Raw genomic sequence first — 25,818 nt, 5'->3', positions numbered from 1 at the left:
CTCTAAAAGGTCTATTTTTCCCTGGCTATCCTTTTGCCCCTGTTGATTTAACAATGTCTACAAGGTGATTTAGCACCAAGTCAAGGTAAATATTAATTTATGTTTACATCTGTGTTATCTAATCAATAAGCTAGACAATAAAATATAGTTCAATCCTGCATTATGGAACTTTGGGAAACAGAAGTTTGCCTTTACAGAATTCACATGTCACTACTAAATATTTTGAAATGGAGAATAAAAGTTTGCTTGCACAGAGCTTGTGTAAAAAAGAAAACTCAAAATGTTAATGAAACAAGATAGCTTGTCATTTTAACAGAAAATTACAATGGGGTTTTCTTGGATCATAACCCCTCAGTAATGCAAAGTTGTAATGTACTTAATGGGAAGATTTTAATTACTCACTTACTAAGTGAAGAAATGAGAGAGAAAAAGTGATAGAACAGTCCAAGTGGTAATCCTTGCCATAATTGATGCTTGCTGCTGAATATCGTACAAGCTAAAGTTAATATACTGGATATAGTGGTCAGCAATTAGCCCCAGCTAAGCATGTGATCTGAAGTCGGAAGTACATTTTCTAAATTTTAATCATTCAGTTTGAAGATTCAAAATTGAGCAATTTTATAGATAATAGGATTTTGATGCATTTTTAAAATGTGATTTACTGGAGCTGGGAAAGTGGTTGAGGGAATTGAGTGCAAATTGCTCTACAACTATTGCTTATTCTCTTTGGAAACTCAAAGAAATTAATTCTTTTTTCAATCAAACAATGCAAGAGCAAAATGGAAGTTTCTAGGTCTCTGCAAAGGGAACTTAAACTTCCATCCCCTGAGAAGAGTACATTTATTTTGTGATATGATTGATGGATTCCAATTTAATTGGACATCAGGTTCTGTCGAAGTAGACAGTTTATTCGAGCTAGATCTTGAAGGATTAGAAAGTATCAAAAGAAATTATTCAGCTTCTGTTGGAAAGTATGTTGTAAACTGAACCATATCAGGACATCTGCCGCAAAATGTGCCTGAACCCTCTTCAGCTAAAGAATGAGGTAAACCCGTGAGTGACATTGCGATCATCAGCACAGAAGATGTAGCCTTCTTCAGACAGGGACTAAGGTCATCTATTAGGTCAATGTTGATGCAAGAACGTGGCTTTTTAACCAAGTGATTAAACATTTGTAAGCAATTGCATGGAAGCAAAAAAAAAGAAGAGATTAAATTCCAGGGAAGAATCAGAGTATCTCATTAAAATGCATTGAATATTGAAAGGCCCGGATAGAGTGGATGTGGGGAAGGCAAGGACCAGAGGGCATAGCCTCAGAACAGAAGGATGTCTCTTCAGATCAGAAATGAGGAGGAAATCCTTAGCCGAGGGTTGTGAATCTATGGAATTCTTTGCCACTGATGGCTGTGGAGGAAGTCATTGGGTATATTTAAAGCAAAGGTTAATAGGTTCTTGATCAGTAAGTGTGTCAAAGGTTACGGGAAAAAGGCAGGAGATGGAGTTGAGAGGGATAGTAAATCAGAATGATGGGATGGTGGAGAAAATTCAATGGGCCAAATGGATTAATTCTGCTCCTCTGTCTTATGGTCTTAATATCTAAGCAGGAAAGGTTCAATGTGGGCCTGGTTAAGATTTTGCAAGAGGAAAAGAGCTTGAGTTATAGAAAGTGAGTGGGTTAACTATGACTGGACATATCATTCACCACACTCTTCCAAAGTTGACTTGACTGGATGAAAACCTCAGAAATATTCAATTTTTTTACATGTCTTTTGGCTCTTGCAGCGACGGTGTGACAATAAGGATAGGTAGGATAAAAATGGTAGAGACTGCATCATATTGAAGAATATGTGCATTCAAGGTAATTCATCCTTGTGGTCAGAGAAACGCTAGGGGATGGTCAGTGGATTTAATGATGGCAAGATGGAACCAGTGAGTCATGACACCGTTCTGTGGGCTGCGGGTAATACTTCGAGACGTACCTCTTTTTAATTACTCTCACTGCAATCAGCAGCATGTAATTTCCCTTTAAGCAACATACTTTTAAAGCAAATTAATGATGTACAGGTTTCACTAACTTCTGAAGGACTCAGCAGAGCAAGCAGGTATAACACCTTTAAGCAGGTGAAAGTTCAGTCTTTTAGTTTAGTTGCCTAATTCTGTTTAGTCTAGTTTTTTGGGGGGGATGGGGTTTGTTTTTTTTTTCTTTTTCTTTTCTTTTTCATGATTTTTCTTCAGTTTTTTTTTGCTTTGTATTATTCATTATTATTCTGCACGATTGGGAGCTTTGTTAATTTTTACTATTTGGTTTTACAATTACTCAGTTTAAATGTAGCAATGTATCTCCTACTACTTGTGTTTTTGCTTTGTTATGTCTTCATTCTATGAAATTAATAAAAAGATTAAAAAAGAAAATAAAGTTCATCACCATGGCTGGAAGCAAGGTAGGAAGGGGGGGGTTCTCCAAGTCAGGCTTAAATTCAGAGGGATGAAGCCTCCTTTTCCCAGAATCTTGTTAGCAAGTGTACAGTCACTGGAGAACAAAACTGAAGACCTGAGGGCAATATTGCTGTATTGAAGAGAAATGAGGAACTGTTGTGTTTTATGTCTGAGTGAGATGTGGCTTTCTCCCAGCATGCCAGATACAGTAATCAAAAAGGAAATTCTCTTGATTTACTGAATGGATTGAAATGCTGATTCAGAAAAGGAAATAGGTAGAGGTATATGTTTCAAGATAACAATCGGTACAGCTCAGATGTGGCAGTTTAGTCAAATTTGTATTCCCCTGACCTTGAACACCTAACAGTCAAATGCCATCCATTCTATTTACCTAGGGAATTCTCCTCCATAATCCTGACCATAGTTTGCATACCACCAGTGGCCTACTATCATCAAACATTTGAGATACTGCATGATGCCATCTCCAAACCAGAAACAGTCCACCCTGACAGACTTTACATCATAATTGAGGACTTCAAACAGGCTTGTTTGAAGAAAACCCTGCCCAATTTCCATCAGCATATAACCTGTAGTACCAGGGATCATAACACACTGGACTTCTATAATACTAAGATAAGGAATACCTATCCTTCCATGCCCAAACTGCATTTCAGTAAATTGGATGATTTGGCTTTCTTTCTCTTACCTGCATACAGGCAGAGGCTAAAGAACACAGCTCCAGAGATTAGGATGACAAAGAGGTGGCTGTGAGAGGCAGAGGAACGGCTATGAGATTCCTTCAAGTCAGTGGACTGGGCCATGTTCAAGGACTCATCTGTGGATCTGAATGAATACACCATGATTGTCATGTATTGTACTAAAACAGTTGTAGATGAATGTATCCCCACAAGACCTTCAGAGTCTTCCCCAAGCTCTGGGTGAACCATGAGATCTGAAGTCTGCTGGGGCCAGATCAGAAGCATTCAAGTTTGGTGACCAAAAAAGTTACAAGAGATCCAGATACAATCTCACAGGAAAATTACAATTCTGGACTAAACTTGAAACATTGAAGGATGCTTGATGGTTGTGGAAGGGCTTGAATACTGCCATCTCTAATAAAGTTAAACCAACCTACATAGGCTTTAGCAGGGTTACGTTCCCAGATGAACTAAGTGGCCTTCTATGCTCACTTTGATCATAAAAACATGGAGAAACCATCATGAACTCCCACACCCACCGATGATCCTGTGGTGTTAGTCTCCGAAGCCTGCAGGGGCTGAACACATTCAACCCAGACAGGAATCTTAGTCAAGTCTAAAGACCTCTGTTAATAACTGGCTGAAGTATTCACTAAGATCTTTAATCTCTCACTTCGATGGTCTAAAGTACTCAGCTGCTTCAAGCAAGCTTCAATTATAAATCTACTAGTGCCTAATAAGAACATGGTGATCTGCCTCAATGATTATCATCCATAGTGATGAAGTGTTTTGAGAGGTCGGTGATGAAATATATCAACTCCTGCCTGGGAAGTGACTTGGATACTCTTGAATTTGCATACTGGCACAACAGGTCCACAGTAGATGCATTATTTTGGCTCTTCTCTCAACCCTGAAATATTTGGATAGCAAAGGAGCATTCATCAAGATGCTCTTTACAGACTACAGCTCAGCACTGATACCAGCATCCCCTGAAACCTAATCAATAAGCTCCAAGATCTTGCCTCAACACCTTCTTGGGAAATTGGATCATCGATTTCCTCACTTACAGACACCAGTCAGTTTGGTTTGGCAGCAACATTTCCTCCATGATTGCCATCAGCACAGGTACACCTCCAGGCTGTGCACTTAGCTCCTTGCTCTACTTGCTTTACAAGTGTGTGTGGCTAAGCACAGCTTCATTGCCATATTCAAGTTTCCTAATGACACCACTGTCATAGACTGAATCAAAGGTGGTGATGAATCACTACGTAGGAGGGAGACTGAAAATCTGGCTGAGTGGTGCCATAACAAGAACCTCTTACTTACTGTCAGCAAGACCAAGGAGCTGATTATTGACTTCAAGATGAGGAAACTAGAAGCAAAAGAGCCAGTCTTCATCGGAGGATCAGAGGTGAAAAGGGTCAGCAACTTTAAGTTCCTTGGTGGTAATATTTCAGAGGACCTGTCCACGGCCGAGCACATAAGAGCAATTTCAAAGAATGCACAGCAGCCCCTATACTTCAGTAGGAGTTTGTGAAGATTTGAACTTCTATAAATCTGTAGTGGAGCGTATAGTGGAGCTGGTTGACACCTGTACTCAATGCCAGTAGGCCCAAAGAGCTGAATGTGGACTTTCAGAAAGGGAAGACAAAGGAAAATGAAGCAAACCACATAGAGGGATCCAAAGAGAAGAGAGTGAGCAATTTCAAGTTCCTGGGTGGCATTTGTAGTTTGTTGTCTTTTCAACACTGTTTGAATGCTCGAGTTGGTGTGGTCTTTCATTGATTCTGTTATGGTTGTTATTCTATGGATTTATTGAGTATGTGCGCAAGACAATCAATCTCAGAGTTGCACATGGTGACATATATGTACTTTGACAATATACTTACTTTGAAACTTTGGTCTGAACAACCCTTTCAAACAAGACTGAAGATTTTTTCAATATCCTACCTGCATTAAAGCAACTGAGGTGACATTGTGGATACTAAGAACATTAAATTTCAGTGAGAGATTCTCAAAGATTATCCAGATTGTATTCCTTACTCTCTTTTAAGATATGCTACCAATTATTAAAAGCAAAAATGATGTCTGTTAACATATTGCCCTTGGTACACAATAGAACTTGAAAGACTTAAGCTTAAGGAGAGAAAGTGATCACAAAGCAGATTAGACAGACAAAATAATTTCTGATACAACATCCAAATGCCCTTACCTATTGTCTTTCACATTCCTGACTAGCTGTATTTAAAAGGTTTAGAATGACCCTACTTGCTTTCCAGTCCTTCTGAAGCCATTATCTTTTTCAGCCTTCCAAGCTACTGTGACTTCTAAACTCATCTAATCATAACTTTTTGTGCATCCTTGATTTTAGTTATTCTATTATTGGCGTAATTATTCCATTATTATGATGCCTTCAACTGTTGAAGCCTTAATCTTCAGCTATTCCTCACTAAACCACATCTGCTTTAACTTGCCCCATAAGACCAAACTCTTTCAAACTTTTGGGCATCTATCCTAATGCATATGCATCTAGTGATCAAATTTGGTAATGCTTCAAGAATGCTTTGAAAAATTCACATACTTTAAATTTGGTACATAACTGGAAGTTACAGTTTTCTATTGATCTTTGTTGACCATGATACTATTTTGGGTGCTATTTACTTATAAGAAATGAATCCATTCCCAACAAGTTAAAAACATGTTAAAATGTATAATATTTGCAATGCTGTGTACTTTCTCTGCTAATCTGTTTACAGTGGAGATTTTTTTCACTTTGATTGGGATGCAGAATTGCTGGCAAATCCAGTATTTATTGCTCATCTTTCCATATTCTGAATCAGGCAGTAGTGAGCTACCTTTCTGCAATTATTCTGGTGAAAGTAATTTCATAATGCTGTGGGACTGGGAATTCTTGGATCTAATCCAATTAAGGTAAAGGAACATTAACTAGAAGGGCAACCTATACAGTGAAGTGCTGTTAGAGCAGCATAGGTAACTTCAGTGCATTACATAGGTGATAAGTATTGCAGCCATAGTTAGGAAGGGAATTAATAGCTAGGACATTGAAAGTGTTCTATTCAAAGAGGCTATTTCATCTTTGATAATGTCCAGTGTGCTTGTGGATTGACACATATTCAGGGTTAGCGAAAAACATTTCATCATATTTACTCTGTCGTGAAGATAGTGGTAAGTTTTTAGGTGCCAGGAACTAATTTATTCACAACTGAACAATTGGTTTCTGACTTGCCTTTGGAATTACAGTACTGTATTTACATAGCAGGCCTCTGTCAAGTGACCTCAAATTTCAAAGTTCAATGTTCACATATGTGACCATATAACACCCTGAGATTCATTTTCTTGTAAGCTTCCACAGTAGAGCAAAGAAATAAAACAGAATCAATGAAAAACTGCACAAAAACAAAAACTGTCGAACAACCAATGTGCGAAGAAAGCAAAATGTATAAATCCAAAACTAATAACAGTATTGAGAGCATGAGTCGTAGATTCATTGAAAGTGAGTCCATAGGTTGTAGAATCATTACAGTATTGAGGTGAGTGAAGTTATCCACACTGGCTCAGGAGCCTGGTGGTTGAAGGATAATAACTATTCTTGAACCTGGTAGTGTGGGACCTAAGGCTCCTGTACTTCCTTCCCAATGGCAGCAGTAAGAAGAGACCAAGACTATGTTTGGGTCCTTGATGATGGATAGTGATTTCTTGTAGCAATGCTCCTTGCAGATGTGGTCATTGGTGAGGAGGTCTTTGCCTATGATGGAAGGGACTGTATCAACTACTCCTGTAGACTTTTCCATTCTTGGGTATTGGTATTTCCATACCAGGCTGTGATGTAGTCAGATGGGATTCTTTTCACTATGCATCTATGGAAGTTTGTCAAAGTTCTAAATGACATGCCAAATCTTCACAAATCTCCAAGAAAGTAGAGACACTGCCATGCCTTTTTGTAATTACACTTAAAGCTGGCCCCAGAATAGATCCTTTGAAATGGTAACTCCAAGGAATTTAAAGTTACTGACACTTTCCACCTCTGGTCCCTTCATGAGGTCTGTCTCATGGAACTCCTGTCATCTTCTTGTTTCTTCCTCCTGTCATCAATAATTAACTATAGGGTCTTATTGGCATTGAGTGAAAGGTCATTGCTGTGGCACCCGGTCGACCACAATGCCAAAAAGTTGATGATGATAATTCAGTGTTGGCAATTTAAATGAATTTCAAGAGTAAATGTTTAGACTTAATTTTGTTGGAGATAGTTGTTGCTTGATTTACGATATGAATGATGCTTTCCACCTATCAGTCCTTTAGTATATCTTGATCTTGCTGCATGTAAACATAAATTAACTTATTTCATATAGATTTGTGAATGAAATTGAACATTGTACAGTCATCAGTGAATATTTCTTCTTTTGACTTCCTAATTGTCGGAAGATCACAGATGAAACAGTTGAAATGGTCACTGGCATACTGAACTCTTGAAGTGATATTCTGGGATACTTAACTTCTAATATCCACAGCCAACTTCACTTGTGCAGGGGATGACTCCCAATTATTGAAATAATTTCCCAAGACGCCCACTGATTTCAGCTTAGGAGGAAATCAAAGTGGTCAGTTTGCTCCTAGGGGGTTCTAATGCCACAATCACTCGAATGCTGCCTTGAGATCTAGTGCAATTATTTTCATCTCACTTCTTGAATTCATGTTTGGACCAACGTTTTGATGTGGAATGAAAGTGGGTTATGTTTTTGAAAGATATAGCTGTAGGTCAGATCTTCTGCTTCTGATTGCCACTATGTTTTATTATTTTTAACTGTTTTAGCAGTAATATTATGAAGGACTGATTGAGGGAAGTGATGACTGTCTTGCAAAAAGAATCAAACACATTGTCCAGAAGGCAGTTTCATGCTCCATCTTTAACAATGCAGCAATTTAAAAGCATTTATTTTGTCAAAAATTGTAGTTGATGTAAAAGAAAAAGCAGTCTAACAGCAAAGCCAAAATTGTCTATACTTAACGTAAGCTTTTCCATTTGTAAAACGTCCTTCTATAGTAAGAAGCTCTGTGATTTCTCCATAATAATTTCCCAAATATAGTTATAAAACTTTCCATTACCTTTTTAACAGTATGTGTACCCAACAGATTTCTTGTGATTATATTGTTAGAAACACTTCAAATGTATGAGTGTTGCAACTTAAATAAATTAAGCCATCACCAAATGATGTCAAGGCAATTGACCAGCAAAATTAAAGAAATCAAGGACAGTATTGCAACATGACAAGTAATCATTGAAAAAGAAAAACATGTGCTATTATTTGATGGTTTGCATGAACCAATGTCAAAGATGAAACAGTTGGAGAGAGTTTGATGTTGCGATGTTTGCTGGGTTTGCAGGCATTTCATCACCAGTCAAGGTGACATCCTCAGTGCACAGTTGTTGCCGTTTCTCTCTTGGAGTGCTCACGTTTATGTAGCAGCCCTACCTTCCCCTCCACCCCCGCCCTGGTTGGCTTGCCTCAGTCCTGATTGGCTATCCCTTCAGTTGAACTTTTGATTCCATTGGCTTATGTTTCTTTGATTCTAAGTGATTTGTAGATGGTGTCTATTTCGATAGACATAATCCCCCTGAAATCAAGATCCCATCTTGTTCTGTTAATTCCATAACTAATTTGCATCTCAAATAGCCTCTGACAACCAAGTCTAACTCCTAGCTGTAGTTTAGCTACTAAGCCCAGCAAAACTGTTTCTACTAACAGGAGATGGGGCAAAGGTGGGTTACTGGTGCCTTAAAAACCAGTCACTCTGGGCAAATGAGGCTCATCAGCAGTAGTTGGCAGTTTATCCAAGAGAAAGAAAACACTGATCTCAAAAACCTGTTCCACCCACCCATGGGAAGGCTTCGGGAGTAAATTCCAAGTGAAAAATCTGCAGCTGGAGGCCTTAAGGCAGTCATACATTGAGTTCAATGCTCACCGGCAACTCCTGCGATGCTACTGATATCAAACTATATCGGACTCTGCCAGTTCTTTGGATTCAACAGCTGTGTGGAGAGGTGGAGCGTGTTGCATGGGCAGTATCTTGCTCTCTAAAATGTAATGCCCTGGTATGCATATACGTAGACAACCAGGACGCAACATCAATGGTTGACCCCGACCAGCAGAGACCTCAAGATAACTAGTTCAGATGGCAAAAATATGAAGTAACTTGTCTACGGTTAATAATGAATGAGTTACTCAACAACAATCTAAAAGGAACTGGATGGGAAAAAGTATGGGCAGAGAAATATTAGGTAGAAGTCAACACAGATTAAATAAAAGACACAGATTATATATTCAATGTCAAAAGATTAACAGTGGGACTTTAGCAATTTTGTGTATTCCTTTATTGGTCATGGGAAGTAATGATGGAAAATGGAATTTTATTATAGTGTAGTTGCACAGTGCAGTAACCGTATCGGGTGTGTTAATGCGGGAATGTTTTATCAGTTGTAGCAGAAATTGCTGGATATATTCAGCAGGTCACGTATCATCTCTGGAGAGGGAAACAGAGTTGCACTTCAAATTAGTAGCCTTTCAAAAGAACTGGGACGAGTTAGGGAAAAAAAGACTCTAAGTTGCAGAGAAGGAGAAAAAAGTGAAGAATGCAAATGGTCTGTCATACCAGGAGAGATTGCATGACAGAAGTGGTTGTAGTGCTGGCTGGAAAAAGGTAGTAAATCCTAGTAAGAAACAAAAAGAAATAACAACATCCAAATGCCAGAAATGTGAGAGACAAGGCCAGAAAGACAGATGATTTGAATTTTTGAACTTGCCATAATGTATGAAATATTGTATCATGCCTTTTCAGAGATGAAGTGCTGTTTTTTAAGTGTTAAGGGAATTGAGTGAATGAAGAATCACAAGGGATCCTGGTCAGTTTCAAGCATCAAGGGTTTATTAAATAAGTATTTAAAGTATATCACCAGAGGAGAGAAGCTGTATGTGTTCTAAAACCTCTCTATGGAAAAAAAAACGGGAAAGCAACCTTTTTCAATGACAAATTTTAGGGGACAGTTGAAACATTACATGGACAGATGATAGACAACTCTATGTTGTTCCATGATTCAAACCAGACACCTTATCATTGTGTCCAAAGAAGAACTCCATGATCTCCCTGTACTCCATGATCTTCTGCATTATGTTCAGGCTCCTTTAGATAAGGGAAGTTTAGCAGATCAGTCTCTTTGTGACACCACAAGAAGGTATGCAGTAAAATCTCACTGATCTACACTTAATCATGAATTTCATGTTCCCATTTTACAACATGAGGGAGGACGTCAAAGCAGAACACTAAATTGGAAGAGGTACAAAAATAATTACTGCTTCACTAATGTACTTGTGTCCTTGAAGAACAAGAAGGGAGAAGGTAAAACGCCAGGTGTTTGCACCTGTTGTGGTCACATGGGAAATACCATGTGAAACAGAGAGTCTATTAATGGAGATGGATGAATGAACTAGACTATTCCAGAGGGAATAATGTCTTTGCTTGGATGGTGCAAGAAATCTCAATCCCTGCATAAGGCAATCCCTGTCAAGGACAAATTCATTAAGGCACTGGTAAAAATGGGGGAAGAGGGAATTCTGTTGCACATTTCAGCCTTTTTTTTTTAGGGAGACTTTTGATTTTCACTCAGGAGATACATCATAGGAATATCCTCTTTTGTAAAATTTTCAGGTACTTCCTTTTCAAAAGGTAAAAGGTACTATCTATCAGAATTTCCATGATTAGCTGTCCTCGTGAATTTATTCTTGTAATTGTGTCCTCCAAGAAAAAGAGCCCATTTTCCACTTGTGCTACTGCAAGGCACCATAGGCAAACTTCACTGAACGATGTGGCTATAGCATCAGACATCACTATTTCCCTTCTCTTTTGGAAAGCCACCTCATACTGCCATTGATACAGAAATTTCAATTGCTCTTTTAAATGTGAATTGTGCTTCAGTTAGGAGGAATTTTTGAATGCTTTTTTGTAAGGTTCCACTAACTAAATGATGTCTCAATGCATATTAAGCATATTATCAAACTGATAATGCTCAGACAATTTATTCAATTCAGCCACATAAGCTGAAATGAAGTCCCCTTCCTTTTGATTCCACTTATGAAACCTAAAGCACTCTGTAATCAACAATGGTTTCATTACATTTACAATATTAGCAATGCTCATTTAGGCTGATTTGGTTTGAGTAATTAAACTTCTAAGCAAACTGTATGCCTTCCCACCTATTTCATTCAGCAGCACTAGCCTTAGTTTTTCTTTGGCTATTTCATTTGCTTCAAGATACTGCTCAGTTCATTCAGTATACATCATTGAGTTATCTGTTGTGCAATCAAACACGTCTATCTTTCTGATACATCCAGTCATTTCTGCTTTTTTAATTTAATATTATCATCTAGTACTCACGGTTTATGAACCCATGACTGTACATGTTGCTTGTTAATTTCATTTATTATCTGCCTTTTTAAAAACTCAAATCTCTCTTCCCCCTTCCAAAGCAAATCTTGCTATGCTTCAATAGGTAGGTAGCCATCTTGGGTTTGTCTTAAAATTTTCTTCCACTGCTTTTTGTCTGGTACCTCCAGAAACTAATTGAAAATAAATCACAAGAGTGTGGGATACTTGCTTATATAGTTTTACTTTCCTTTTGTTTTTTGGTAAGGTACTCACTAATGATGTGATGGTATTATGACACCTGCTACATAATCACACTTTTCTTACATAATGTATTATGTAAACAAACAATGAATGCTTAATCAAATAATACATTTGAAATATTACTGAAATATTAAATACACAGCAGGAAGGGTAAGGAAAATATTTCTGGTATCACCATCACAAAGTACCACATCAGTCAATACCTCCCCCTCCCACCCCATGATACAGAATCTCATTGCAACATTAGCCTTATTAACCACCTCATAACCATAAGATCATCCTTGGTCCTGACAGAGAGCATCAAAAAATAAGAAGAGCCATAAGGGATCAAGTTATCAGGTGGATGGAGAAAACTGGGTCTATGTGCAGTAAAATACCTTCAACAATCACCAGAATGATTTGAGATTTTCAATTATTATTCTTCTGTGAGGACTTGAACTATAATATGGCTCAGCAAAAGAGCTGACTTCTTCTTATCAATGAGTGGCAGTGGCAGTACAATGTCTTAGAGATAGACAATCATCGAAAGAAGAATATGGTTCAGACCAGCTCATTAACTGTTGTCCATTGTCTTTGTCCTATGTTGGGCTCACATAGTTTCCCAGGCATTACAGACAATTATACTTTATACGTTATACTTTATACTTTATTGTCACCAAACAATTGATACTAGAATGTACAATCATCATAGCGATATTTGATCTGCACTTCCCGCTCCCTGGATTACAAATCGATAGTAAATATTAAAAATTTAAATTATAAATCATAAATAGAAAATAGAAAAATGGAAAGTAAGGTAGTACAAAAAAACCAAATGCAGGTCCGGATATTTGGAGGGTACGGCCAAGATCCGGGTCAGGATCCATTCAGCAGTCTTATCACAGTTGGAAAGAAGCTGCTCCCAAATCTGATTGTACGAGTCTTCAAGCTCCTGAGCCTTCTCCCAGAGGGAAAAGGGACGAAAAGTGTGTTGGCTGGGTGGGTCGTGTCCTTGATTATCCTGGCAGCACTGCTCCGACAGCATGCGGTGTAAAGTGAGTCCAAGGACGGAAGATCAGTTTGTGTGATGTGCTACGCCGTGTTCACGATCTTCTGCAGCTTCTACTGGTCTTGGACAGGACAACTTCCATACCAGGTTGTGATGCGCCCTAGAAGGATGCTTTCTGCAGTGCATCTATAAGAATTAGTGAGGTTTTTAGGTGACAGGCCAAATTTCATTTGCTTTCTCAGGAAGTAAAGGTGCTGGTGGGCCTTCTTGGCAGTGAACTCTGCTTGGTTGGACTAAGTCAGGTCATTTGTGATATTGACCCCGAGGAACTTAAAGCTTTTGACCTGTTCCACTTGTGCACCACCAATGTAAATTGGGTGGTGCGGTCCGCTACTCCTTCTGAAGTCAACAACCAATTCTTATGTCTTGCTGATGTTGAGGGATAGGTTATTGTCTTCGCACCATGCCACCAGGTTCTTAATTTCCTCACTGTACCCAAACTCATCATTACCCGAGATACGGCCTACAATTGTGGTGTCATCAGCAAACTTATGTATTGAGTTCGATGGAAACTTGGCTACACAATTATGGGTGTACAGTGAGTACAGCAGGGGGCTGAGTACGCAGCCTTGTAGGGCACCGGTGCTCAGAGTAGAGGAGAGCTTGTCCCCTATTTTACAGCCTGGGGCCTGTCTGTGAGGATGTTGAAGATCCAGCTGCAGATCTGAGTGCTAAGGCCTAGGTTACGGAGCTTAGGAATCAGTTTATTTGGAATGATGGTATTAAAGGCAGAGCTGTAGTCAATGAAAAGGAGCCTTACGTATGCGTCTTTATTCTCCAGGTGTTCTAAGGAGGAATGTAGAACCAGAGAGATGGCATCTGCCGTTAACCTGTTGCTCCAGTAGGCGAATTGCAAAGCGTCGAGGTTGACTGGTAGGCTGTGGTTGATGTGTGCCATAACCAATCGCTCGAAACACTTCATAGTAATTGATGTCAGAGCCACAGGTCGATAGTCATTCAGGCATGCCACTTTGCTCTTCTTCAGCACTGGGATTATTGTTGCCTTCTTAAAACATGATGGGACCTTAGACTGAAGCAAGGAGCAGTTGAAGATGTCAGCAAACACTCCAGCTAGCTCGCTTGCACAGGCCTGGAGAACCCGTCCCGGGACGCCATCTGGGCCCGTCGCCTTCCTTGGATTTATCTTCAGGAAGGCCCTTCTAACGTTCTCCTCGGTGACGATGAATCCCGAAGCCACCAGGTCCGTTTCATCCGGAGGGAGCAGGACGCTCCTCTTCTGTTCGAATCTTATGTCGAATACGTTAAGTTTGTCAGGAAGAGAAGTGCTACAGTTATTGATATTCCCAGACTTCTCTTTGCGCCCAATGATCTCATTTAAACCCTGCTGTAGTCTACTGGCATCCCTCTGGTTAGCCTGGGCTTCCAACTTAGCTCGATATTGCCTCTTGGCACCGTCAATGGCTTTCCGGAGTTCACGCCTGGATTCCGTGTAGTGACTGGTATCCCCGGACCTAAAAGCCGCAGCTCTAGCCTTCAAAAGGGACTTGACCTCATAATTAATCCAAAGTTTCCGGTTATGGAATACCCAGATCGCCTTGCGAGACACACAGTCCTCCGTACATTTCCAAATGAAGTCCGTGACAGCTGAGGCATACTCATTGAGGTTAGCTGCTGAGTCCTTGAATACTAACCAGTCCACTGATTCAAAGCAGTCACACATGACCTCTTCCGTTTCCTCCGTCCAACACGACACTACTTTTGACACCGTGACCTCCCGCTCCAGTTTCTGTTTGTAAGCCGGGAGGAGGAGTACGGCCTGATGGTCTGATTTTCCGAAGTGAGGTTGTGGGATGGAACGGTAGGCATCCTTGACTGCTGTGTAGCAGTGGTCAAGTATAATTCGGGCCTCTAGTGAGGCAGGAGACATGTTGGTATAACTTTGGCAGCGCCTTTCTGAGGTTGGCCTGGTTAAAGTCACCGGCTGTAATGAGCAAAGCCTCTGGACACCTGTTCTCAAGTTCACTGATGTTGGCATACAGTATGTTCAAAGCACACTCCACTTATGAATATAGACCCTATTTTTATAATTGCTGGCTCAATAAATTACTTTTTTGGACTAATCCCACTTTGCAGCCTTTAGAATATTTCAATTCAAGGATTTATCCAGCACCATTTTGATATGAATTCCCACTTCTAGCACCTTTTCCAGCAGTCACTGTTGCTGTTGTCTTCCTCCTCGCACCCTTTTTCTTCCTCCTGTCCTTTTTTCCTCCCTCATACACAACTTGCTTTCATTGCTTTCACTGATAAAGTACAGAAATATCCCTTCATCCAACTGCTTCCAAACTTTCATATAGCCATTTCCCCCCATGTACGCTAATCCCATTTGCCTATGTTAGAACCATATCCTTTTTTGCTTTGTCTATATAAATGTCTCTTAAACATAACAATTGGACCTAATTCTACCACCATCTACTGATGTCAGCCAAGCTCTATGCAGAGAATTTTGCATCAGATCCCCTTTAAACTGTTTTCCTTTTGTCTTAAATCTATGCCTCTCCCAATCTTACATAATTCTAATGGGTCACTCCTCAGCCTCCTTCATGCCAAGGAAAGCTCACACAGACTATGCAGTATTTCCTCCACACTATCACCTTTCAATCCAGGAAACATCCAAGTGAATCTCTTCATGCTCTCCCGCACAATCACAGGCTTTCAAAAATGAGATATCCAGAACTGCATACAACACACCAAGTGCACACTAACCCATATTTTGTAAAGTTACAACATAGCATCTCAACTCATACATAGTATGCTCCAAACCAGGAAGGCAAGAATGCCATCTGCCTCTCTCACCATCCTGTAAACCAATATCTCCACTTTAAAGAAATTATGGACTTGGATCCCTTGGTCTCTTTGTTTATCGACATTTCTCAGTATCCTATCATTTAGACTACATGTACTAACCCTATTTAACTTCCCAAAAGACAAAGCCATCTGGCTATCTCTTATGATTACATGTGTGGGTTGAGGGCCATATCTAAATTAAACCATAAAACAGCAGTAGCACAGAGCAGAATCTAGGAGTGTGACAATAGGCCTGCTTAATATGGAAGCACATCTAATCTTGGCCTGTATGTTGTATTAAATTTTGTAAAATATTGAATGAATGTTTGTACAGTTCAAAATGACAATTTCACTATTTCTGAACCTTCAGCATGCGGGGGCTATATGTGAGTTAATGAGTAACGTTTGCAGAGTGTCTAAGGTGACCACTATAAGTCTGCTAACATCTAATGTTTGCTGATAGCAGTTGGATCCTTTCTTAGTCTCAAGCACCATTAATATGCAAATATCTGTCAAGTTGACTTAATGGATTTTTTTTTGGATTCGGGCTTATTGCTTATATGTAATATTAATGTCCTTTTGTGAGTTCAAAATGTTATGTTGAAAATATTGTTGGACTAATGGATAAGGAGTGACCATTAAAGTGTCTGATTTATAAGGGTTTCCTGAACGCTGTGTTAATGAACGTGTTATTTGAATGAAGTAAACCAGGCTGTATTAATAGCATGAGAACAAAAGGACAGAGATTATATATTTATTATATATTCCTATTGTACATTTTGCAAGATTATATATTTTCTATGGTAACTTTTATTTCTTATTGAACCAATAAACCAAACTGTTCTACAACCGTATCTTGTACAGTGGCAGAGTTCATCACTCATAATACTGAGAAATCTACTGGATATTTGCAATGACTTTTTGCTTTGTTTCATAATGAATAAGTTTGACGAAAGTGCATCACACCGTGTAAGATTTGACAAGGCTGCAAATTTTTGAGAGCAACACAAAGACCGCAGCATTTTTGGGTCTAAAGCAGACTTTGTATGGAAAATATCATGAAAAGAAACAAGATGTCGAGGTTGAAGATGGAGCTCTCTACTGTTGTTCGATTCAAGTTGTTTTGTAGTTAAGTTGACATCAAATATAGCAGCAGATTTGCTGCTAAAATGACTGAACCTATGTGAAACTGAGCTATTTAAAAATTAACCATTTCAATTAAATAGTTGTAATAAGATTTCTCATTAATTATTGGACAGAGGAACTGCATATATGCAGCTGCATGTGTCAATTTAAAAATCAGTCATGATTGTTATAGAATTCCACATTCTACTCATCAGAATGATGAAGGTACTTTAAACACAATTCTGAAGGGTCAATTTCCCTCTCTGTCTTCCTCAATATTTTGTGTAGCTTTTTGGTGCAGTCATTTTGTAGTGGTCTTTGTTGTGTTGTGGCTGCTGTCATCTTGTTATATTACTCACTATGATCTAACAGTACGCTGAAATCGATGTCATTTGGACCAGAAAAAAAATCACCTCACAAGAAAGGAGACTGAAAGAATTCATGAACTCTTCTTGCTTAGACGTGCACATCTCCTCATTAAGATATTCAGAACAGAAAATTGCATTTGAAGTAGAAGCTAAAACAGAAAATCTGCACAGGTCAAATGCAATTTGTACCAAGATGCTTACTGTGATATTGCATTATCAATGCACTGCAGGAGATATTTTTGTCAACATGTTATTACTTTATCTCCATTTAGTTTTCACTTTGTTTGATGTACAGAGTATGTTTTTTTAGATTAAATCCAGGTTTAATAAAAGTAAATTAAAGTTTATTATCTAAGTAGACACATTGTGGTGAGCATTTGGTCCATAAAGACAGACAAGGAAGCTCGTTAAACTCAACAGCTGTTTGGGCCATGACTCGAAGAGAGATCAGCTCAGTCTAATACAGATGAGGAAGGTGACTATCACACATCCTGGTTACATTTAGGGTGACTCACTAATACACAAGTGAATAACTGTATAACCCAAGCCAAAATGTAACAATAAAGGAAGTAGAACTTTGCACCATAATTCCATGAAGGCATTTTAATGCAAGAACAATAAACACCATTGGTCACTAGAAATGCAGGGGTGGGCTGTCAACCATGCCCCCCAACACACACGTTGCCCCCACCTGACGGGTCAGCTGTCCTCGGCAAGCCTGAGTCTATAACAAATTCTAAACATCCCTATGGTTGTCGACGCTGCTACCCGTGGCACTGGGGGAGGGGGTTTCTGGAGAACCCCTCACCCCTGACAGGGGAGGCATGATTTGGGTGAGGCAAGAGACAGGCACCCAGAGTGTCACTTCCTTCCTTCAGCCTCACTGGGTTAGTGGTGGCCAAGGGCCGACACGTTGCCAGCCAGTTCTGGAGCAGCATGCCAGCCGCGTGCCGCTCAGGCAACCACACCCGATGTACCACATTGGAGATGTGGTTAGGCACCCCCTCCCAGCTCCTTCCCATGACCTCCCAGTCTGGGGGTAGTCCCTTCTTCTGGGAGGGGCAGTAGACCCATACTGGGGGACCCCACCATGTCCTGCTGCGCAGGCGTCCTAGACTGAAGGCCCAGCACCTTCTGGGATGTGCAAGCATTGCAGCAGTTCGCGAACAGCTCCACGTTCTGCCAGTGTTCAGGCCAGTAGAAGCACTTGCGCAGCTTGATCAGCGTCTTTGCAACTCCAAAATGGTGGGCCCCCACCAGCTGTAACTCCGTGGCGCGGAGCCCCTGGGAGACCACCAGCTGCAGGAGATGTCTGTCACCGTCGGGGGACTACCACCACTGGAACAGCATCCTGTTGTGCACCTCCCATGTTCCCCGCTGTGAGTATGGGGCTTTGGTCTCCAAATCCAGGGCGGGGACCGCCATCCACTCTGGCGCTCAGCATTCCCTCCCCTGGGCCAGCGCAGGATCGCTCACCTGCTTGCTGCGCAGCTGCTGGTCAACGGCGGGGAGGTCTAACTCGCCTCCGGCTGCCACTTGCCTGTCATTCCGCTGTGCTGCACCGCCAAGGGGAGGGCTGTGAGACTGGTGTCAGTTGTTACTGAGCCTGCCCTGTCCGCCTTCTGGAGCTGCCTTGCTGGAGAGCCAGGGCTTCAGGTAGAGCGTTGCCCCCAGTACACATCCACAAGGGCCCCACAGCGGGACAGCAAGTCCAGCCCAGTGATGCAGGATTCCTGGATGTCGGCAAGTCACACCTTGAGCTCCACTGTGTTTCTCCCCCACCACGATGCACAGCCACCTCTTACATTGTATCGTCACCTCGTCACAAGTCATTGGTGAGCATTGACAGCTGGACCACCAGCATTGTCCACCTAGGAGGGGATGGCTGTTTCCTGTTGGGGGGGAAACCCGGACTGATGATAGTGGTGGCTGACTGTGTGTCCACCAACGCACAGTATCTGATGCCCTCCACCATGCAGTTCACATATAAGCCTTCTTCTTCACCCAAACGGCCCACCCAAAGCGGTGACACGGAGTGGTTCTGCTGGAGGTCTCGAGCGGTGCTGCCCACTTGGCGTTTCCCGATAGCTGCGCTAGGCTGTGCTGTGGTGCAGGTGCGAGGTAATCCCAGGCCAAATTGCCAGCCTCACCACGTTTCATGTCTCCAGGCGGGGTTGGCTGGGCACAGGTCAGGGCTGTCTCGCCGGCTCCTCCTTGTCAGTTTCCTCTTCTGTCTTGGTGGTACAACCCCAGGCTCGCGGTGTGTGGGATGATGCTGGAATGCCTGGGGGAGCTAAATTGCTTCTGCCCTCTCCGCCTCGGCCTGTGATGATGGTGATGTCAGGTGAACGTGGTGCTGAAGGCGCTCCGGCGTCGGCACCTTTACAAAAATGTGAAGGGCAAGGTTTTCCTGGGCCGTGGACAGGAACTGGGGCTGGCCATGCCGAGCACAGTGGTGGAGATCTGCCACGATCACCCCCAGGTTTTCTCCCATATGGCGCCGTCTGCTGCACAGTTCTTCCCTCATTGCCTCCGCCAATGGCCTCTGCTTGAAATGCCACTACGAGGGCCTTGTGGTTACGCTACACCACAGCATTAGGTTGAAGAGGACCCGCAGGGTATTCCCCCTCCAGTGCCAGGACAAGGTGCACCGCCATCTTGTTGAAGGTCCCTCATTATGCATAGCGGTAAGTTTGACTTGCTCCAGGTAAGTCTCCAGGGACTAGTACCGTTGTACCTGGGGAGCTTCAGAGTTCTCCTTGAGGTGCTAATCATCGAGGCCCATTGGTTTTCATTCCCATTCTGACATGTCTATCCATGGCCTCCTCTACTGTAAAGATGAAGCCACTCTCAGGTTGGAGGAACAACACCTTATATTCCGTCTGGGTAGCCTCCAACCTGATGGCATGAACATCGACTTCTCTAACTTCCGCTAATGCCCCACCTCCCCCTCGTACCCCATCTGTTACTTATTTTTATACACACATTCTTTCTCTCACTCTCCTTTTTCTCCCTCTGTCCCTCTGAATATACCCCTTGCCCATCCTCTGGGTCCCCCCCCCCCTTGTCTTTCTTCCCGGACCTCCTGTCCCATGATCCTCTCATTTGCCTTTTGCCAATCACCTGTCCAGCTCTTGGCTCCATCCCTCCCCCTCCTGTCTTCTCCTATCATTTTGGATCTCCCCCTCCCCCTCCAACTTTCAAATCCCTTACTCACTCTTCCTTCAGTTAGTCCTGACGAAGGATCTCGGCCTGAAACTTCGACTGTACCTCTTCCTACAGATGCTGCCTGGCCTGCTGTGTTCACCAGCAACTTTGATGTGTGTTGTTCCATTGGTTTTCATCTTGCTCTGGCAGCATCTGCCATGGTGCCCATCCTCTTCTGTTTACAGCGAATTGGGTTCCCTGGTGCGGGTCACGATGGAGGCAGGTGATACATTTCGCTGCGTCCCGTGGGTTGGGGAGCCTGGGTACGCTTGCTCCATCGGTGCTCCCTGGGTAGGCATGATGCTGGGTTCCCAGGTTCTTCCTCAAGGTCTCATCTTCAGGAACCCGGCCCGGGGGAACCGGGCAGGCATACAGCACAGTCCTTCGTCTTATTCACTGGGTCTTAAGGCACTCCATCTGACATTGTAGCTGTTCAATCTCATTGTCAATTTCAGATCCCACTCCTGACAATAATGTGGTGAGCATTTGATTCATTTGACAGATGAGGAAGCTCTTTAAACTCAAAGACAGACCAGGAGCCATGACCTGGAGAGAGAACATCTCAGTCTTATACAGAGGGTAGAGGTGACCATCACACATCCCAGTTACAGTAACGGTGAACTACAAATACGCAAGTAAATACCCAAGCTAAAATGTAACAATAAATGAACAGAAACTTTCCACCATAATTCCACGAAAGTATTTTAATACAAGACCAATAAACAGTGTTGGTCCTTAGAAATACACGGGTGGGCTGTTGACCATGCCCCTCCCTAAGCATCACAATATGTTATAATATATTACCTTGAGATTCATTTTGTTGTAAGGAGTTACAAGAAAACAAATAAATACAATTTAATTTATGAAAAACTATACATAAACAACCAATGTGCGAAAGAAAAATTGAGCAAAACAAAATTAGTACTGAGGACATAAGTTGTAAAACATCTTTGAAAGTGAATTGATATGCTGAGTTGTGTTGAGTTATAGTGAGTGAAATTATCCATGCCAGTCCACGAGCATGATAGCTGTAGGGTTAGAACTGTTCCTGAATCTGGTGGTCCAAATCTGCCTGCAAGCTTTGATAGCTTTGCTCGTTGTCCACTATGCCCCAATCTTTGTGTAATTGACAAATTTGCTGACACAGTTTACCACATCATCATCCATATTATTAACATGCATTATGTGACAAATGAGAACAGACCCAGCACCAATCCCTGTGGCATACCGCTAGTCACAAGCCTCCAGTCAGAGAGGCAACATTATACTACCCCCCTCTAGCTTCTCCTGCTAAGCCACAGTCGAATTTAATTTATTACTTCAACCTGAATGCCAAGCAACTGAACCTTCTGGACTAACTTCCTATTCGAGACATTGTCAAGGGCCTTGCGAAAGTCCATACAGATAACGTCTGGTAACCTCCATTGAAAAAATCTGTAAGATTAGTTCGACATGATCTATCACATACAAAACCATGCTATCTATCCTTAATGAAGCCCTGATTATAAAATGTGTTTATATCTTACCCTTTAGAATACATTCCAATAATATATCCACTAGTTAAGTCAGGCTTACCAGCTGATAAACTCCCGGCTTATTCTAACAACATTTGTTATCCTCCAGTTCCGGACACCTCAACCATGGCTAAAGACACTTTAAATACCTCTGTCAGGGACCAGGCAATTCTGCACTCTCCTTCCACAAGGTCTGAAGGAACACTTTGTCAAGTCCTGGGTATGCATCCACCCTAAATCTTCTCAGGACAGTAAGCACCTCCTCTTCTGAGATCTGGACTTCGTTACTGTTTTGCCTCAGTTCTACAGACTCTGTGTCCATCTACAGAGTAAACAGAGATACAGAAAAAAAACATTCATTTAAGATTGCACCCACCTCTTTCAGTTCCGTGCATAGATGACCAAAGTATTCTTCAACTGATCCAATGTTGTCCTTTTCTATCCTTTTGCTCTTAATATACCTGTAGAAGCCCAGTGGGATTCTCTATCTCCTTGTTTACCAGAGTAACCTCATGCCTTTTTTTCCCCTCATAACATCTCTGTTTATTGTTCTCTTGAATTTCTTATACTTCTCAGGTGTCTCATTTTTTCCTTTGCTGCCTATACTTGCTATACAACCTTCTTCTTCTTGTTGACCAGAGCCTCAATATCACTTGAAAGTCAAAGTTAGGCTGTTACCCTTGACTTCTATTCTGACAGGAACATGCAAAATCTCTATTTCACTTCAGAAGGCCTCCCGTCTATCAAAATCTTTTTGCTAGAATCCTATCCCAATTCACCCCTGCCAGATCCTATCTGATACCAACAAAATTGGCATTTTTTCTAAGGACCAGTCTTATCCTTCTCACTAATTCTCTTGAAACTAATGGAATTATGATCACTAGATCCAAAGTGTTCCCTTACACACGCTTTTGTCACCTGCCCCATCTCATTCCTTATTAGGAGATCCAGTACTGCATTATCTCTGGTTTGGACCTCTATAGTGATTAAAGAAACTTTCCTGAATACATTTGACACGCACACACACACACACACACACACACACACACACACACATATATATATATAGGCATCTGTAAGTCTCATGAGACCATGGATTTGCGCCTTGGAAGGTTTCCAGGGTGCAGGCCTGGGCAAGGTTCTATGGAAGACCAGTAGTTGCCCATACTGCAAGTCTCCCCTCTCTACGCCACCGATGTTGTCCAAGGGAAGGGCATTAGGACCCATACAGCTTGGCACCGGTGTCGTCACAGAGCAATGTGTGGTTAAGTGCCTTGCTCAAGGACACACACGCTGCCTCAGCCAAGGCTCAAACTAGCGACCTTCAAATCAGTAGACGAATGCCTTAACCACTTGGCCACGTGCCAACACACATTTGGCAAACAGTTATTTTACAATATGCCAGTCCAAATCAATATGTGGAAAGTAAAAATTCACATTCAAAATCCAAAGGAAATTTATCATCAAAGTACATATATGTCACCATATGCAATCCTGAGAAATGTCTTCTTGTAGGCATTCACAGTAAATACAAGAAACATAATAGAATCAATGAAAGACTGCACCCAACAGGATAAACAACCAATGTGCAAATACAAATTAGAAAGAAAAAAATCAATGGATAAATACATAAACAGGAAACAAAAAGGCATGCAAGCCATAAATATCAAGAACATAAGATGAAGTGCCCTTGAAAGTGAGTCTATAGCTTGTGGGAAAAATTCAGTCGTGGGGCGAGTGAGCGTGAGTGAAGTTTTCCCCTCTGGTACAAGAGCCTAATTGTTGAGGGCTAATACCATTCCTGAACCTGATTGTGTGGGTCCTGAGGCTCCTGTACCTTTCTCCTGATGAGAGCAGTGAGAAGAGAGCATAGCCTGGATGGTGAGGTTTCTTAATAATGGATGCTGTTTTCCTGCAATTTTACTCCTTGTAGATCTGCTCCGTGGTGGAGAGGGCTTCATCCATGATTCACTATGTAGTATCCACAACTTTTTGTATGTTTTCCAATCAGGACTGGTGTTTCAATACCAGGTTATGATGCAAACAGTCAAGTTCCTATTCACCACACATCTATAGAAGTTTGTCAAACTTTAAGATGACACGTAAATCTTCACATTCTTCTAAGAAAATAGAGATGGGGTCATGTTTTCTTCATAATAGCACTTACATGCTGGACCCATGACAGATTCTCTTAAAAGATAACATCAAGGAAATTCACATTGCTAATCCTTTCCACATTGCAGCATAATTTACTTTTATTTTATGAGTGGTAAAATAATATTCTAAAGTAATGATTTAACCAATGCATGCAGATGCCCCTTGTAATACAACAGATCTAATACATTTTGTTGATTATATCTCAGGAACAACTAGGTAAATCTGTAGTGTAAGGGCAATGTTTTATTACAGAGAAATTGGGTAATAGCTTTCAGTAAGATGCATTCATTATCATGATGAATAGTAACATATAATAAACGTTTCCAGCAGTGAAGCAAATCGACAAGACCATAGATGCCACCTGATGAAAATATAATTCTAATTTTCATCTCTCTTTGCAATCAAAATGTGAATACTAAATTAAAAGTTATTGGGCAATTTTACTGCATATTCCTTCGTGATTTATTTACTTCAGGTACTGTAAATAATTTGGGGTTTTCTTCAGTATTCCAAATAAATCACCATAAGTTCTTTTCAAAATCAATTTGTAAATCTCAAGTTAACAGAACAAATTAACAACACACTGGACCATTGCTACACTACCATCAAGAATGCCTACCGTGCTATTCCACACCCTCACTTCAGGAAGTCCGATCACCTGGCTGTACTTCTACTCCCTGAGTATAGGCAGAGACTGAAGACTGCAGCACCAGCACTGAAGACCAAGAAGATTTGGACAAAGGAAATACAGGAGCACCTACAGGACTGCTTTGAATCGGTGGACTGGACTGTAATCAGGGATTCATCTTCGAACCTGGATGAGTATACTGCAGTTGTTGCCAACTTCATTAAAACCTGCGTGGATGAGTGTGCGCCTATAAAGGCTTACTGTACATTCCCAAACCAAAACCTGTGGATGAACCACGAGGTACGCTATCTGCTGAAGACTAGATCTGCGGCATTCAAGTCTGGCAACACAGGCCTGTACCAGAGAATTAGGTATGATTTGAGCAGGGATATTTCAAGGGCAAAGAGACAATTTCGAACAAGCTTGGAGGCGTCATCGGATGCATGGCAACTCTGGCAGGGTTTGCAAGACATTACTTCCTACAAAGCGAAACCCAATAGCGTGAATGGCAGCGATGCTTCACTACCAGATGAACTCAATGCCTTCTATGCACACTTTGAAAGGGAGAACACAACTACAGCTGTGAAGATCCTTGCTGCACCTGATGACCCTGTGATCTCTGTCTCAGAGGCCGATGTTAGGCTGTCTTTAAAGAGAGTGAATCCTCGCAAGGCCGAAGGTCCCGATGGAGTACCCGGTAAGGCTCTGAAAACCTGTGCCAACTAACTAGCAGGAATATTCAAGGACATTTTCAACCTCTCACTGCGACTGGCAGAAGTTCCCACTTGCTTCAAAAGGGCAACAATTAAACCAGTGCCTAAGAAGAATAATGTGGGCTGCCTTAATGACTATCACCCGGTAGCACTCACATCAACAGTGATGAATTGCTTTGAGAGGTTGGACATGACTAGACTGAACTCCTGCCTCAGCAAGGATCTGGACCCATTGCAATTTACCTATCGCCACAATAGGTCAATGGCAGACACAATCTCAATGGCTCTCCACATGACTTTAGACCACCTGGACGACACAAACACCTATGTCAGGATGCTGTTCTTTGGCTATAGCTCAGCATTTAACCCCATTATTCCCACAATCCTCATTAAGAAGTTGCAGAACCTGGGCCTCT

Source organism: Mobula birostris, chromosome 19 (assembly GCF_030028105.1).
Source record: "Mobula birostris isolate sMobBir1 chromosome 19, sMobBir1.hap1, whole genome shotgun sequence".
NCBI lineage: Eukaryota > Metazoa > Chordata > Chondrichthyes > Myliobatiformes > Myliobatidae > Mobula > Mobula birostris.
The sequence above is the reverse complement of the archived record's forward strand: the minus strand, read 5'-3'. Positions refer to the sequence as shown.